The sequence below is a fragment of the Carettochelys insculpta genome, chromosome 20 (genome assembly GCF_033958435.1).
Source record: "Carettochelys insculpta isolate YL-2023 chromosome 20, ASM3395843v1, whole genome shotgun sequence".
Lineage (NCBI taxonomy): Eukaryota > Metazoa > Chordata > Testudines > Carettochelyidae > Carettochelys > Carettochelys insculpta.
Window position 1 is genome coordinate 26,777,013 of NC_134156.1, and position 15,433 is coordinate 26,792,445.

The window sequence follows — 15,433 nt, forward strand, 5'->3', positions numbered from 1 at the left end:
CTAATAAACTGTCTGTTCTATTTAATGGCTGACAGTCATACCAGACTGTGGAGGGGGTTACCCTGGCACACTTTGTGACAGGAGGACTTCAGCTTCGTCACACGTTTTCTACCAGAGACACTTTGTGGTGCAAGAGTAGCAGCAGAGGAAGAGGATGTTAGGGATAAACCAAGACTAAGTGTTGACAGGATGGATAATGCAATGGAAGAATGGGAGAAAAGAGTTGAATGTGGGACTGAATGAATCATGAAGAAAAATAAACTGCCATCTCAGTGGGAAAAGGAGCAGGGAGGAGAGATGGAGAGCAGACTGGAAATCACAGAAAAACCAGATGCCAGTGTGAAAAGAGCCAATGCTGGGAAAATTCGGGAACAGAGTGAGCAATGTCAAGGTTTTGGAATCCCCCTCTGAATATACTATAGCATAGACAAACGAGGTTCAAAGAAGAGTCCCATGCCAGAAAGGAGAACACACTGAGTCTATGTCTAAATTAGACTAAGAAATTCAACTACAGATATGCAATTCTACCTATGCCAATGCGTAGCTAAAATCAACGTATTTGCACTAGGATAACTAGCCTGTCTATATAGAAGAAGGTCAATGGGAGAGTTTCTCCTGTCGACCTCCTTTACTCCTTGTGTCTCGTGAGGGGTACAGGGGCCAGGTGCAAACCCTGAGAGGCTGATTTCATGCCTCCATACTAGATGGGCAAAATCAAACCCTGGAATATCAACACTGAGTAGGTCAATCTTCTGGGACCGTGTAGATATAGCCCCAGGAGAGACAACCAAGTGAGCCACCTAAAGATGCAGTCAGAATATTTTGCCATGGAAAGCACCTCATTAACTCATAAGTATTCCCAATAGTCAAAGTTACCTTTGATGTCCATCCTACCTTGGCCCCTTGTTCCATCATTCCACTGTTCCGAAAAATTTCCCAACCTTCTTAATACAGCACCATTGTTATGTTTGGCACCTTACAGAACAAGTTAAGAGTCTTTGCCCCAAAGCATTTTCAGTCTATATTAGACAAAGTGGGTACATCCATGTTTAAAAAGTTTAGAGTAGGGCAGAGGCCAGAAATGAAAACATATTAGATACATTAAGGGACACAGATAGGGTAATAGATTGGGAGGGAGTAAAACACCTCATCCATTCCTTCCCCCATGCTTTATCTGCTTTAGATAAAACATAATTGAAGACAACAAACTAAATATGGGAAAGATAGGGGAGAATAAGCATTACAAATATGATTAGGCAGTGTCTCAGATTTGTTAATCACATCTTGATGGGTTTAATTGAGGGTCTGAACCTCTAGCCTCTTGACTGACACGCCCTCCTTTTCATAAGCCCATATATTTAAACCCTCCTCTGGAACCCCCTATTTATGCATCTGACGAAGCAGGTCTTTGCTTATGAAAGCTTATGCTGCAAAATATCTGTTAGTCTGTATCTTCAAAGACACCAAGAAGTCCTGTGGCACCTTACAGACTAATTCAAACACCTCTAGCAGCAACGATGCTGGAGCATCTGAAGAAGTGAGTTAACTCACGAAAGCTCATGCTCTAAACTTTTCTGTTCGTCTATAAGGTGCCACAGGACCCTTCGTTGCTGCTACAGATCCAGACTAACAAGGCTACCCCTCTGATACTTCAAACACCTCTGATACTTATTTTAAAAATGTACCTACAAGTTTACTCCCCAGTTGAGGCCATCATCACCTCACACTCTTGACTAAATCAAGCCTTCGTTAGAGTTTTCAGAACCCTTTATGGGGACAAGGACTTTCATGTAAGACAGTCTCACTTCTTGAAGCCCTTGAAGAAGTGTTGTTGGTTTTCAAAGCATCCCAAGAAGTTTAGAACTGCAAGAAGAGGCTGAAGATCTGACTGGATCTCTGTAACCCAGCTCAGGTATTTACTTACAACACTATTACTCTTTGAATAATGAGATAAGAACCAGTACATCTGCCATCGCTGGGTTAACAGATGGGCTAGTTTCTAGGTTTCCTCTTCCATTTACAATGTAATATTTCAAGCATCAGATGCTACAGTGTGATATCTAGGTGTCCCTAAATGAAGAGGTGAGCAAATTGGAGAGTGGGCCCTCTTGGGGTGCATGAAATTTTGTAATGAGGGGGTGCAGCATGATCTGCTGCTGGATCTCAGGCTCCTTCATCTCATTAAAATGTCGAAATGTTACTTTGTAATGTCTGTGTATTTACGTTTATAGAACAATTAATAAAGTTTTTTAATTTAATAAAATTTTTACATTCTACATACTTAATTTTATTATATGTTCCGAAAGGGTGCTTTTTTGTTCTGTTTTTGTGTTTTAATGAACATAACTGAAATTTCCATTAGTTTGAATTACATTAGACAGGTTGGGGGGGCCCCTGTTAATCTCAGGGATGAAAAAGTGGGGCCTGATACAATAGTTTCAGACTACATGAAAGTCTACATGAAAAGGAAAAGTTGATGTAAATGTTAAGCAAAATTCTCTGTATATTGCCTACCTGGAAAGAATTTCAGTTCCAGTAACCAAAAGAAGAAAATATATGAAGTCCTTGTTTCTCTTTGTCACAAGGATATGCCAGTGAGTATGTTTTAATCCATGTTATTTATCTTTTGTTCTTAAGCCCCTTGGCATATATTAATACATACACATATAACTACAGGAGGGTGGGAAGGCTAAGGAGAGTAAGAACAAATATTTTTCTTTTTTGGATCTGTTTGTGAAATGGGATTTCTTCTGTGTAACTGTCTTCACTGCCAGATATCAAAATGGCTGGACACAGAACATTCACCATGCAGAACAGGTTTAGCCTTCATCTCCCCCTTTCCCTGCTATTATCATCTATGATGAACAAAAAAAAAATCCCAAAATCAAAGCACTGAAGCAAGTTTCACTTCTGAGACAGACTGAAATCTTATTTAAACAAAATCAAACTGTATTACGGTAATAAAATTTAAATAAGTAAAAGCTTCTCATGTAATTATGAATAGTAAACTAATGGGGGGGTTAGAAAGGGATAAAGAAGAGGCAGTGAAGTGGTTATTCTGAACACTATAATACAACAACTGGCTCTCCAACGATTACACCAGTGCTTCAGTGTCCTTTGAGATGAGATGAGATCTGTTACACTCAAACCTTTCATCAGCATCAAGAATTAGCAAAATCCCATGTTCTAGTTTAGTTCAAATAAAAACAACTGAGCCGCCTCTCATTCGCAGGGAGAGGCCGGAGAACGTTTACAGGACTACTGCCACTGATGAACTGCCTTTGATACCTCTAACACAGGCTGCCATGTGACTAGTGGTACAAGATGGAGCCGAGCCCAATGAGGCGCCGGGTCCCACTACAAACCCGCCGAGAAGAGGCAGCGAGATCCCCACGGGGTGGCTCAGGCGCACTGCCCGCAGCTCTGCTCTGAAAGGCCGGCGGCTGCTTCCGCTTCAGCCCCAAGCTCCCAGCCGTTCGGCTCGTGGTTCCCAGCCGCAGCGCACTCGCTTGCGGTAGCTGAGCCAGCCCCGCTCCCCGGGGCGGTTACCTGCCTCCGGTGAGACGAAGGGCCCGCGTTGCGCAGCGCGGCTGAAGCCGGGCCTCGGGTGCGCACGGCTGCGGATCTGGCCGGATCTAGAGGCGGAACAGTCAGAGTTGTGCTGGACCGCGGGACTCGACTGCGGCACGCGGCCGGCTGGATGACGGATGCTGTCGCACCGGCCCTGCTTCCTGTCCGCGTCGCTGCTTCCCTCTAGCTCCCAGCGCTATTTAAGCGGCCGCCAGCTCCGATGGCCACGCCACATGGGCTGACAGCTTTGCTTCTCGCGCAGGCCAATGAGAGCCAGGGCTGGGCTCCCAGAGCCAGGGCTGGGTCGATGCCAGCCCCCTGCCCGCACAGCCTCTTAGCGGGGGCGTGGGGGTGGGGTGCTGCAGGCCCGCTCCGGCCGGCAGAGCCTTCTCCAGGCCTCAGAGAATCTGAATGGCTACGGGAGGTTTTGCACTAACGCGTCCCGGCTGCTCACTTCCCCCAAGCGCCCCTTTTCCTGCTTGCTGTAGCTGTGAACAGGGCCGAGCCAAGCTGCCCCAGGCACACGGCCTCCGAGAATCCCGCAGATAGCGAGGCCCGGCGAGAGTACCGGTGTGCGTGAGCGTGCGCGGGCGCATGCGGCCACGCAGGGCTCAGCTATGGGCAAGCGCTGCAGGGGGTGGGGGACATGTCTCTTCAGCTGGTAGTGCTACTGGCCCTGACACTAGGCTCCCGCGGGGTCGGTCACCCCGTAGCTTGCAGAGTCGAGCCAGGAACACGTGCCGGCCGGCCGGCCAAGGAAGCGGAGCTGGTGGGGGAGCGAGGTCAGTGTCTCGTTTACACCGTCCCGAGTTCGCCTGCGAAATTTGCAATCTGGGAGGAGGCTGATGGCTTTGGACTGTAAGAGACACCCAATCAGGGGGCAGGGGCGTGTGGAAGGATGTCGCCCATCCAATCTCCAGGCCGGTGTGGGTGTTGCTAGGAGATAGCGTGATGTGATGACTGTATTAAGGGGACGGCTCTGTTTAGGAAATGAAGCCGCTTGTGATGCAAGACGGGCCAGTGAATTGCGGCTTATTTCAGGTCATTCACCTCGGCAGAGTGTGATCCGTCGGGGTTACTACAGTTCAAACTTGAAAATACTCTGAGGCGGTGAAATATGCCCCAGAGATGTTGGTATCGTCCCCGGCGCCCCAGTACATAGCGAAAAAAGGCTCGTACCAAGACTCCCAACGGAGCAGAGCAGTTATACTTAAAACCTCCACACAGCAGAGCCCAGAGCGCCTGTTACTCATTGAAACTGCAGGGATGAGGCTGGTCTGATTAACCAGTTCAACTCTTACTGAGCACTGACAAGTATCAGAGAGGTAGCCAAGTTAGTCTGTATCTTCAAAAGAACAAGAAGTCCTGTGGCACCTTATAGACTAAAATATTTTGGAGCATCAGCTTTTGAAGTGGGTCTGTGCCCACAAAAGCTTATGCTCCAAAATATCTGTTAGTCTATAAGGTGCCACAGGACTTCTTGTTACTGAGCACTGTGTCACTTACAGCTAGGAGCTTCTGAATTCTTGCTCCCTCTCGCAATGTTGGTTCCTGCTGCTGTGGGCAATCTGGCTCCCCTGAGCACCTTTCGGGTGCCTGTTGTAAGCAGGTGCTCCCTCTGAGCAGTATGTCAGGCTGAAATCTCATTCCCTCCAGTGCAGTTCAGAGAGGGTACTGTCTCCTAGCAGGACCTTAGTATAGTCACATCTCCTCAGACTTCCTTAGCATCCTGTAAATGAGAATAACTGATAAACAATCTCAAGACATCAACAATTATTGTAGGCCCCAAACCTGTGATTTAAAAAAATACACTTGTTGCTCTTTTTAACTCTTGATTTCCCCCGTCCAACCCCAGAGAGAGGCAAAGAGAAAAAAATTAGAGTTATTGTGTCAAGTGATTTTGGATCACACTGCATGAGCTCTCACCTCCCTTTCCAACCATCCTGTTCCTCCTCTGTTAGTTCTGCCTGACCCCTACCCTCACATCTGCTCCATGAGTCCCTCAGCATTCCTAATCTCACCACTGATACCTCTGGGGCTTCATCGGGCCTCGCAGAGGCTGCACTAGAATTCTCTTCTGCATTTGCTTTCCAGAATCTCCCAAAAGCAAGAGAAGAAAGCTTGGTGATGCAGAGAGGTAGAGCACTTGAGGAGGAGGAAGCAGAGCCATCCTAAGCTGCTGAGTTCTTTCTGCTTCCTCTTCCCCCTTTGCATCTGTGAGAAGAATGAACTGAAATTGTTGAGGAAAGGGTTAGGATAAAGTCTCAGACTTGGTGGAAAGCTGGAGTTTGTTGTCATAAGATAGAATTCCAATCCAGCCAATATCCCATCATTTCCTTAAAAAAGTAACAAAGGTAACTACTAGGAGCATATTGTGTTATTAGGAAACTCTGGAGGTGATTTAGGTGACTTAGGGAGTAGTAGGGAAGTGCCCACAGAAAAATGAGACTTCTTCTCATTGCTTGCTTTTTTCTTGCAAAGAGAGATCTGAGAAAGGTAATTTGCATGAGCTTTCCTTTTCTCCCCTTTAGCTAGGAAGTCTCACGCTGTGGCCATGCTAGCTGCTCATTTAAAAAACGATTTCAAAATGAGGGGCAATTCTGAAATGAGCAGGAGAGCGACTACGCAAAAATTGCTCATTTCAAAATCAACTTCGAAATTAAAAGGCGTTCATTTTGAAGTCGTTATTCCACTCCTGTGTTGGGAATAACACCTCCTTTCGATGTTGATTTTGAAATGAAATGTGTGTAGTTGCTCTCTTGCCACCATTTCAAAATTAAAAGTCTTCCACAGAGCTGGCCCCTCCCTAGAGCACAGAGACATCCTGACCAGCAGCCAGAGCTCTTTGGCTGTCAGCTACAGGTGCCTTAAAGCTGCAGGGACACAGAAACCCCGTGCAGGAAGCTGAGAGTGTGCTGGCAGATGGAGGAGCACAAGGTGGTCAGACAACACTCCCAGGCACCCCCAGAAAGCGACACACCTCTGTGGCCAGAGAGATGGCTATCAGCCAAGACCCCCAGGATCCCCATGGAGCCAAGGGTTCCAGGCGGCAGGACTCCCAGGGCTCTGGGCAGCCCCCCAAAGAAGAAGGGGGCCCTGTGGCTGGAAGCTGAAGTCCAGGAACTGCTGGCTGTCTGGGGGTATGAGGACATCCTGTTCAGGATGGAGGGGCGGAAGAGAAATGCGGACGCCTTCGCCCGCCTCGCCAGCAACCTCGCTGTAAGGGGCCAACCCCGACAAGGTCTGCTCCAAAGTCAAGGAACTGCTGCAGGGCTACTTCAGGGAGCTCCACCACCTGCTGGGACCCAGGGAGGCTGCACCACCTGAGGAGACCCTGGACATGCCAGGACCCTCAATGGCCCCCCTTACTGCAGGCCCCGAAGTACCTGCTGACAGCAGGGACAGCAACAGCGGGAGCGAGGGACCACTGTACATCACTGAGCCCTCCGAGGGCCCTAGCTGGGCTACCTCTAACCAGGCCTCCCCTGAACCACCCAGGGAACCCTCAGCTAGGACCCGGCGTGCAGTGCCCTGGTCATGCGGGGGGGCGGTCATTGGACCCCACAGCAGACAGGCCACCCCAGAGCCCCTCACCACAGGCAGGGTGGGATGGCAGTGGGGACAAGGCTGCTGGCCCATCTCTCCCTTATGTCTTTACAGCCTCGACATCTGCCAGCCATCCCAGCCCCCTGGATATGCCTGGGAGCCCTGCAGCAGCAGGAGGGCGAAGGGGCGACACCTCCCCAGACTGGACTCTGTGATGGGAGGAGCCGCCACTGTAGCTGAGCAGATGATCTGGCAGCAGCCCACATGGCTGCATGGCAGGAGCAGAACCACTTGCTGTGGGAATGGCTCTCCATGGAGCGGGTGGCCTGGGACCGGGTGGCTGGGTATCTTGACACCCTGACCCAGGCCATCGCCAACCACCTGGCCCAGCCGCCCGCCCCATGGATGGCCTTTCCCGCAGCACCCACCTCTGCCCCAGCCCCTGCTTCCTCCCTGGTCCCGTCCTATGTCACATCCCCCCCTGTGCCCCAGCCCCCTCTTCCCCTCCCCCCCCGCCCCAGCCTCTATCTCTTCCCTGCAATCCCCTCTTCCTCAACTCCGCCCTCTTCCCCAGTCCCCGCCATGCCCCTTCCTCCCCCACAACCTTTGCAGCTCTGCTCCCAGCTGACATGTCCCTGGCCGAGCAGCAGGAACTGGCGTGCTGGCTGTGGCTGGGCGACCCCTGCTTCTCTGTGGCTCCCCGCCACACGAGTCCGAGCCCCTAGATACTCCAGTCTGGCCCTACCTCCCCATTCCACCTGCTGCATCCTAGCCTCGCTGTGGTCCCTGGACCCGGGGCGGTCGTGGCTCCAGGGGCCAGCCACTCCGACGGAGGATTGAGGCCTCCCCGCCTCCCCATGTAAATAGTTCACTCCCACCCCCCATGTAAATAGTTCACCCCTGCTCCCTCCATGTAAATGTTCTTTGTTTTCCAAAAATAGCAGTTGAATTTATTTAATGGTGATCTGCGTCTTGCCTCGGGTGGGGATGACAGGGGGGTGCTGGTGGGGCAGGGGTGAGAACCGGGGGACGGGGTTGCTTGGAGTGAGCCAGGCCAGGTCATGGGGGCCCCGGGATTAAGGCCTCCCGGAGGGCTTCCCACACATACACCCCATCCTGGTGCACCTGGCGACATGGGACTGCACCTGGCTGCTCATAGTGCGTCACAGCCTCGGCTGCCCAATGCACCACAAAGAGCTCCTGCTTGCTCTCCACGAGGTTGTGGAGAGCACAGGAGGCACCCACGACTGCAGGCATTCTGGGCAGGCCTACCTCCAGTTGTGTCAGGAGGCACCAGAAACACGCCTTCAGATGGCCAAATGCCCACTCCACGGTATTCCTGGCCTGGTTGAGGCAGGCTTTGTAGAGGTCCTGGCTCTCATTCATGTGTCCCATGTAGGGATGCATTAGCCAGGCCTGGAGAGGGTAGGCAGCATCGGTGATGATGCATGGGAACATGGTCACGTCCCCCACTGGCAGATCCCGTGGCAGGATGTACGTGCCCTCTGTCATCCTGCAGCTGAGCCATGAGTTCCATAGGATGCAGGCATCGTGGGCCCTGCCAGGCCAGCCCACACAAATGTCCGTGAAATGTCCTTGGGCATCCATGAGGGCCTGGAGGACAACAGAATGGTAGCCCTTTCAGTTGATGTACCGTCCCCAGCTATGTGTTGGGGCCCAGATGGTGATGTGGGTGCTGTCCAATGCACCGATGTAGTTGGGGAATCCCAGCTGTTGGAAGCCGGCCATGGCAGCATCCACGTCTCCAAGGCGGATCAGGTGGGGCAGGAGGATCCCGTTGGTGGGGGCAACTACCTGTAGGGGGTAGAGGGCACAGGTGCCCATGAGTGTGTGGTAGCATACGAGAGACCCCACTCCCTGGGACCCCACTGTGGGTGTATGGCCCTGGTGCCTTACCTCAAATAGGGCAACTCCAACAATGGCCTTCCCCACCCCAAATTGGTGGCCAACGAAGTGGTTGCTGTCCGGGGTGGCCAGCTTCCACACGGTGATGGTTACTCATTTCTCCAGGGGGAGCACAGGCCACATGCGGGTGCCCTGGTGGTGAAGTGCTGGTGCCAGCCAATGGCACAGCTCCATGAATGTGGCCTGAGTCATCTGGAAGTTGCAGAGCCACTGGTCGTCGTCCCACTCCCTGAGGACGTTGTCCCACCATTCCTTGCTGGTGGGGTACCGCCAGAGGTGATGGCAGGGCTGGAACAGGGGGTGCTCCAGATGCAGTGTGTGGGGGGGCCTGCAGGAGACTGGCCACATGTCAGGTGGCACGTAACCTCATATGGCATGTTGTCAGGATGGCCATCAGGCTGGCCATGATGTCCAGGGTGTCCCCATCAGTGAAGTGCTGCGGGTCCATGGCAGGCACTGGTGTGGTGGCTAACCAAGGCTCTGCTGAGTGCCGTGCTGGAGGCCGCATGCTGCAAGCAGCCAGGGTCCTCAGCATGTGCATGGGGGGTGTGTTTAGGCAGGGCCCCTTAATAGGGCAGCTGGCCCATGCACCAGGAAGTGCTTGTCAGCCAGTCGACCCTGCCCTCGCCATTTCCTGCCCCATTATTTAGAAATGAAGCTGTGGCTGTGTAGCCACTCCATTTCGAAATGACGGGGCATCTTTTCAATGTTGTGGGTCGCAACGTTGATCCGCGTTTTGTGTGTAGTCGCTTCCTTTCAAAGTGTCTCATTTCTAAGTGACAGATAGGGATTACCCCTTTCGATGTCACTTCCTAGTGTGGCCACAGCCTCATTGTTTCAGTTTGCAACCAGCCTGCAAAGCTCATAGTGAACTCCCACTAACACAGTAATTGATGCTTCTGAAGAAATTACTGTCTGTTCCAGGGCTGCCTTCACATCCAATAATGCCCTTGGAACCATTAACCAAGATTCACATAGAGATTCAATCTGCTCAGTTTATAATCAGGTGGGTCTAAGGAATGTCCTCAGTGCAACTTGGCCCTGCTAACTACAACCTTATCCTTTCCTATTCTCTGGAACTGAATAAAACTGATCCAGTGGCTTTTTTTCATAACATGGCACTTATCTCAGAAGAGGACATTGGTGGCACTTCAAGACTTTTTCTTTTGGATCTGGTGACTAAAGAATAATCATATGGCCACTATGGAACTCAATCTAGGGAGTCTGGGGTCTTCATTACAGTGCTGCTCTTCTTTAATCCAGTTGTATCTAGAGCTGACAATGGATTCCATGTCTTGAATTTAGATCCTTCCCTGTTCCTTTCTTTTTCCTCATCTGTTATATCTGTTGTCTATTTAGGGTCCAGTCTTGCAAGATGTTGAGTGCTATCCTTTTCCATTGTTTTAACAGAAGTACAGCATGCTCAGCTTCACAGGATCAGGCTTCTAGGCCTTGTCTACACTTTAAAGTTTCTTTAAAATTTCCTACCATTGCTAGCACAGGTGGATGTGCACCAAGTTATCATTAGTGGGCAATTTAAGTGGAAAGTCTCCATGTAGTCATCACTCAAAATATGAACCACTGTGGGCTAGACTTTTATCCTCATCTGTACAAACACTGGTGCTATGTACTTTCCTTTTTATAGACTTTTCTAGCCACAATCAAGTACTTACCTGGAGGTAAACAAGGAGTTCCATGTGGGAGTTCTTCAGGTGAAAGAGGAGTGATAATGGGACCCTTCAGGTAAGTGGCTGTCTGTAGTGTGCCTGTTATGGGTTACTTGCTGATTGCCTTAAAGATACTGGCTGGGTCTGCACAGCACTCCGTCCAGCGCTGCTACGAGCAGAGCTATGCAAAATGAGCTTCTCAGGATTGCAAATGATGTGCCATTTGCATACTCCCAAAGTTCATTATAATAATAGCCCCATTTAAGGGGCTGGCGACAGGGGGTTTAGCCAGCAGAGGCACGTCCACACGGCTTCTGCAGTGCCAGCACCCCTTTCTGCCTTCATGGTTGAGGATGTTAGGGAAATTCCCAAACCTGTCACTCTTTCTAGGTGACACGTCTGAGGAATTGTCTCAGACTGAGGTGTCATTAGAGGAGTTTTTTGATAAAATTTGATAAAATAACAGTGACAAGTCATTGGAACCAGATGGCATTCACCTAAGAGTTCTGAAAAAACTCAGATGTGAAATTGCTGTGGTTTGTGACTTACCCTTTAAATTAACTTCTGTACCTAATGACTGGAAGGCAGGCAATATGACACCAATATTTAAAAATGGCTCTCGAGGTGATCCTGGCAATTAGAGACAGGTAAGTCTAATGTCAGTACCAGTCAAATTAGTTGAAACTATAGTAAAGAATAAAATTGTCAGACAAATCAATGAACATAATTTGTTGGAGAAAAGTCAATGTGGTTTCTGTAAAGGGAACTCATGCCTTACTAATCTACTAGAGTTCTTCGAGGGGGTCAGTAAGCATGTGGACAAGGGGGATGCAGTGGATATAGTATACTGAGATTTCCAGAAAGCCTTTGACAAAGTCCTTCACCAAAGGCTCTTAAGTAAGTTGTTATGGGATAAAAAGAAGGTCTTCTCATGGAATGGTAACTGGTTAAAAGACAGGAAACAAAGAGTAGGAATAAATGGTAAATTCTCAGATTGGAGAATGATAAGTAGTGGTATACCCCAAGAGTGTGTAAATAGTAAGGTGGCAAAATTTGCAGATGATACTAAATTGCTCAAGACAGTTAAGAACAAAGTAGACTGTGAAGAGCTTAAAAAAGACCTCACAAAACTAAGTGATTGGGCAATAAAATGGCAAATGTAATTTCATGATGATAAATGTAAAGTAATGCACATTAGAAAAAATAATCCCAGCTATACATACAAAATGATGGGAACTGATTTAGCTATAACCACTCAAGAGAGATATCTTGGAGTCACTGTGGACAGCTCTCTGAAAATATCCACTGAATGTGCAGCAGCAGTCAAAAAAGCAAACACAATGTTAGCAACCACTAAAAAAGAGATAGAGAATAAGACAAACTATCTTGCCTCTGTAGAAATCCATGGCATGCCCACATCTTGAACACTGAGTACACATGTGGTCGCCTCATCTCAAAAAAGATATATTGGCATTGGAAAAGTTTCAGAAAAGAGCAACAAAATGATTAAGAAAGATTAAAAATACTGGGACTTTTCAGTTTAGATAAGAGGAGACTAAGGCGGGATATGATAGAGGTCTATAAAATCATGACAGGAATGGAAAACGTGAATAAGGAAAAGTTATTTATTTGTTCCCATAAGAACTAGGTGGGGTCAACAAACGAAATTAATAGGTAGCAAGTTTAAAACTACCAAAAGTAAGTTTTTCTTCACACAGTGCATTGCAGGCCTGTGGTACTCCTTGCCAGAGGATGTTGTGAAGACCAGGAGTTTAAAAGGGTTAAAAAAAGAACTAGATAAATTCATGGAGGTTATGTCCATCAATACTTATTAGCTAGGATGGCTAGGAATGGTGTCCCTACTCTCTGATTGTCAGAGGCTGGAAATGGATGACAGGAGAAGCATCTCTTAATGACTACTTGTTCTGTTCACTGCTACTGGGGCATCTGGCATTGGCCACTGTTGGAAAATAGGATATCGGTCTAGATGGATCTTTGGTGTGACCCAGTACGGCCATTCTTATGTTCCTATGTTTTCTTCTACCTTTTCCATTCCACTACATTCACCTGAAGTTGTCTTTTTCTTCCTTTTCTGTAGCATTTTTCCTATTCTGTATGTCAGTATCATCCATAATATCACTTTATCAATGTTATTACTATTCTCTCCATCTGCTTTTTATTTTGAAAAGGGTTGTTTGAGGTGTGGCTTAGTTCTTGAAAGAAAAACTGAAATAATGATACTTGCTTGCTAAATATATGAACAAGAAATTTTTGAAGCAACTTTTAGAAATACCTCTCTATTAGATGGGGGTGTAGCATATGATGGGGTCCAAGCAATACACCACATACAAGTTATTATAGACATACTATTTATATGATTATTCTTGTACCATTCCTACTTGGTCAACACCAATGTAAGAGTTATACTCATCTCATAGTAACTGCAATAAAGTAAAATTCCGTCTTTTACTATCTAAAGAAGAAAATGGAATGCAGGGATCAACTCAAAATATTTCTTGCTACCATATAGGGTTTGCTAAAGGAGAAGTTGCTTAGGGAAACTGAATGAACAAAAACTGCCTTCCTGAGTTAAGATCCACAGGTATGCCAGTTGATAAATTTTAAAATCCAAAGCCACTTTTGAAATCTGCATCTCATGAGCTATCACCAGTGTAAAGGACATAGAAATCGGATTTGTAGGAGAAGCATTTTTTAAGGGTCAACAGGATGGAAGAATATTATCATCACAACTCACTGAATGGAAATGTGGCTTTCCTCATTAGGGGAATATCACCATATTAGTGCTTCAGCCTTGCATATCTCAGCAGGATGCAGAACCACAACAGACTGAGCTGCTCTGAATCCTTATGTTCAAATTGAAACCACTGGAAATAAGAGTTGCAAAGATGCTGTAATATGTATTCATTATTTATTTCAAAATTTTGAACTGAGGCAATCTGCATAGCAACAGTTGGCCGTAACTATATGATTAGGCCAAAATTTCTCTGCCTGTTGGAAACAACTGCTTTGATCTTCAGTCACAGCAGGCTCTGAGTTAGGGAAATGCATTGTATTATTCTGGTCCATGAAGAAAAAATGTAAAAAATATTTAATCTAGGTGGTGGATTCTCCATCCCTCAAGGTTTTTAAGTCGCGGCTTGATAAGGTCCTGACTGGGATGACTTAGTGGGGGTTGATCCTGCTTGAAGCAGGGGGCTGGACTAGATGACCTCCTGAGGTCTCTTCCAGCCCTAAGATTCTATGAGATCTTCAAGAAAAATAAATTGAGAAAGAGCACAGAGGACACCTCAGAGTTAGAACTTCTATGATAAAATCACAATGAAATAAGGGCCACGCAGCATGCAACTTATTACAATTATATATTATTTGTATTACCATGTGTATTACCTATATGTTAAAGCAAAACATTTTTGAATAGAATATTTAACAGGTTTTTAAAGTTATTCTCGAGCTGTCTGCCTTAGTACTGTGTTCCACTCTGATCTCAAACTGAGCAGGGTAGCCTAGAGACAGAATCTAGACAGGAGGTTTTTCAAGGAGCACTTATGTGCTGCAGGAAGAAGTGCTGGTTATTCAGTCAGTTCTCCTTCCATCTTTGGCTCTTAACCTGCAAACACACATATTCTTAAATTTACTACGAGTACTCCTCTCCTATTCTTTACAATGGAATCACTTATAGTAGCAACGTTTAGCACTTGAATAACTGTTTGGAGAGTGAGGGCATAGCACCAAATCAATATCTCAGTTTCCTGCAGTACTATTAGAAATGTCAACCTGCCATTTTCCAAATGAAACAACAAAATGATCATTAAAATTCCACGACACTTTTTGTAAGTGCAGTGCTGTGCTGCTCAAATTGCAATTTACATACTTAAAATTCTGCATGAACCTTTAGATGGAAAAGTGTTGTAAGGCTGAGTTATCTGTACAATGCTTTTAGTTCAAACAATGAAAGATTCTTAATGAGCCTGATTCTCAGTCTTGAAACTTGTGACATCACTTACACCTGTGCTAAACAATGCCAGCATCAGTGGAGAATTCTGTTTTTGTAGCATTTTATACCAGCATATTTGAGTACGTACAAGGTGCAAAAGTAGTACAGAATCTGGCTTAATCTGTTTATACTCCAGCTTTACAACAATATTAAGCAGCTACATATAATTGACTGTTACTATATGTAGAATGAGTGTAGAGGTAGTAAACATAGGAAAATAACATGCTAATGCCTCCCACAGAAATACAATTTCCCTTTGTCTAATCCATTTATGTTTTTAAACAATATTTAGCTAAAAACTGGAAGCTCTGCCTACAGACACAGGAGTTATAATCTGTAGTAGCTGGGAATCTATACTAACCTCCAGGAAGCAGGTGGGTGAGTTGATATTTAATCAATACCAAACACACAAAATATGGTCCAGCTAGGGATACTCACTCCCTAGCACAGGTGTGGGCAATAATTTTTGTCAAAGGAGGAGAAGGCACTCCAAAAATTTTGGTAAGCGGTCATGGACCACATTTTTCTAGTGGCTGTGGGATCTGGGACAGAGTTTGTGTGCCAAAGGGAGTTCTGAGCAGAGGACTGGGGAGCAGAAGGGGTGCAAGGTCTGGGAGGTGCATGTAGGAAGCATTTATGACCTAGGATAGGGCTGTAGGATGGGAGGCTGGGTCTGGGAGGGAGTTTGGATCCAGAAATGGGTTTTAAC

General features: G+C 47.1%; 1 protein-coding gene and 1 long non-coding RNA gene across 3 annotated transcripts in view; one reads left to right on the forward strand and one right to left on the reverse strand.

The window, feature by feature from the left end:
- FASN (fatty acid synthase) overlaps positions 1-4,105 on the reverse strand; it is a 112,740-nt gene extending 108,635 nt beyond the window's left edge. Inside the window, exon 1 of one of the 2 annotated variants that reach the window (XM_075014225.1) lies at positions 3,550-4,052. The gene's annotated coding sequence lies outside the window, so the exon portion shown is untranslated. Of the gene's footprint in view, positions 1-3,549 lie in introns of both variants that reach the window. The other variant, XM_075014226.1, reaches the window with a different exon arrangement.
- Positions 4,106-4,223: 118 nt separating this feature from the next.
- The window catches only part of LOC142023391 (uncharacterized), a 40,622-nt gene continuing 29,412 nt past the window's right edge, over positions 4,224-15,433 (forward strand). The window contains exons 1-2 of the long non-coding RNA XR_012648226.1: positions 4,224-4,352; positions 10,688-10,785. This is a non-coding gene — a long non-coding RNA (uncharacterized LOC142023391). The remainder of the gene's footprint in view (positions 4,353-10,687; positions 10,786-15,433) is intronic.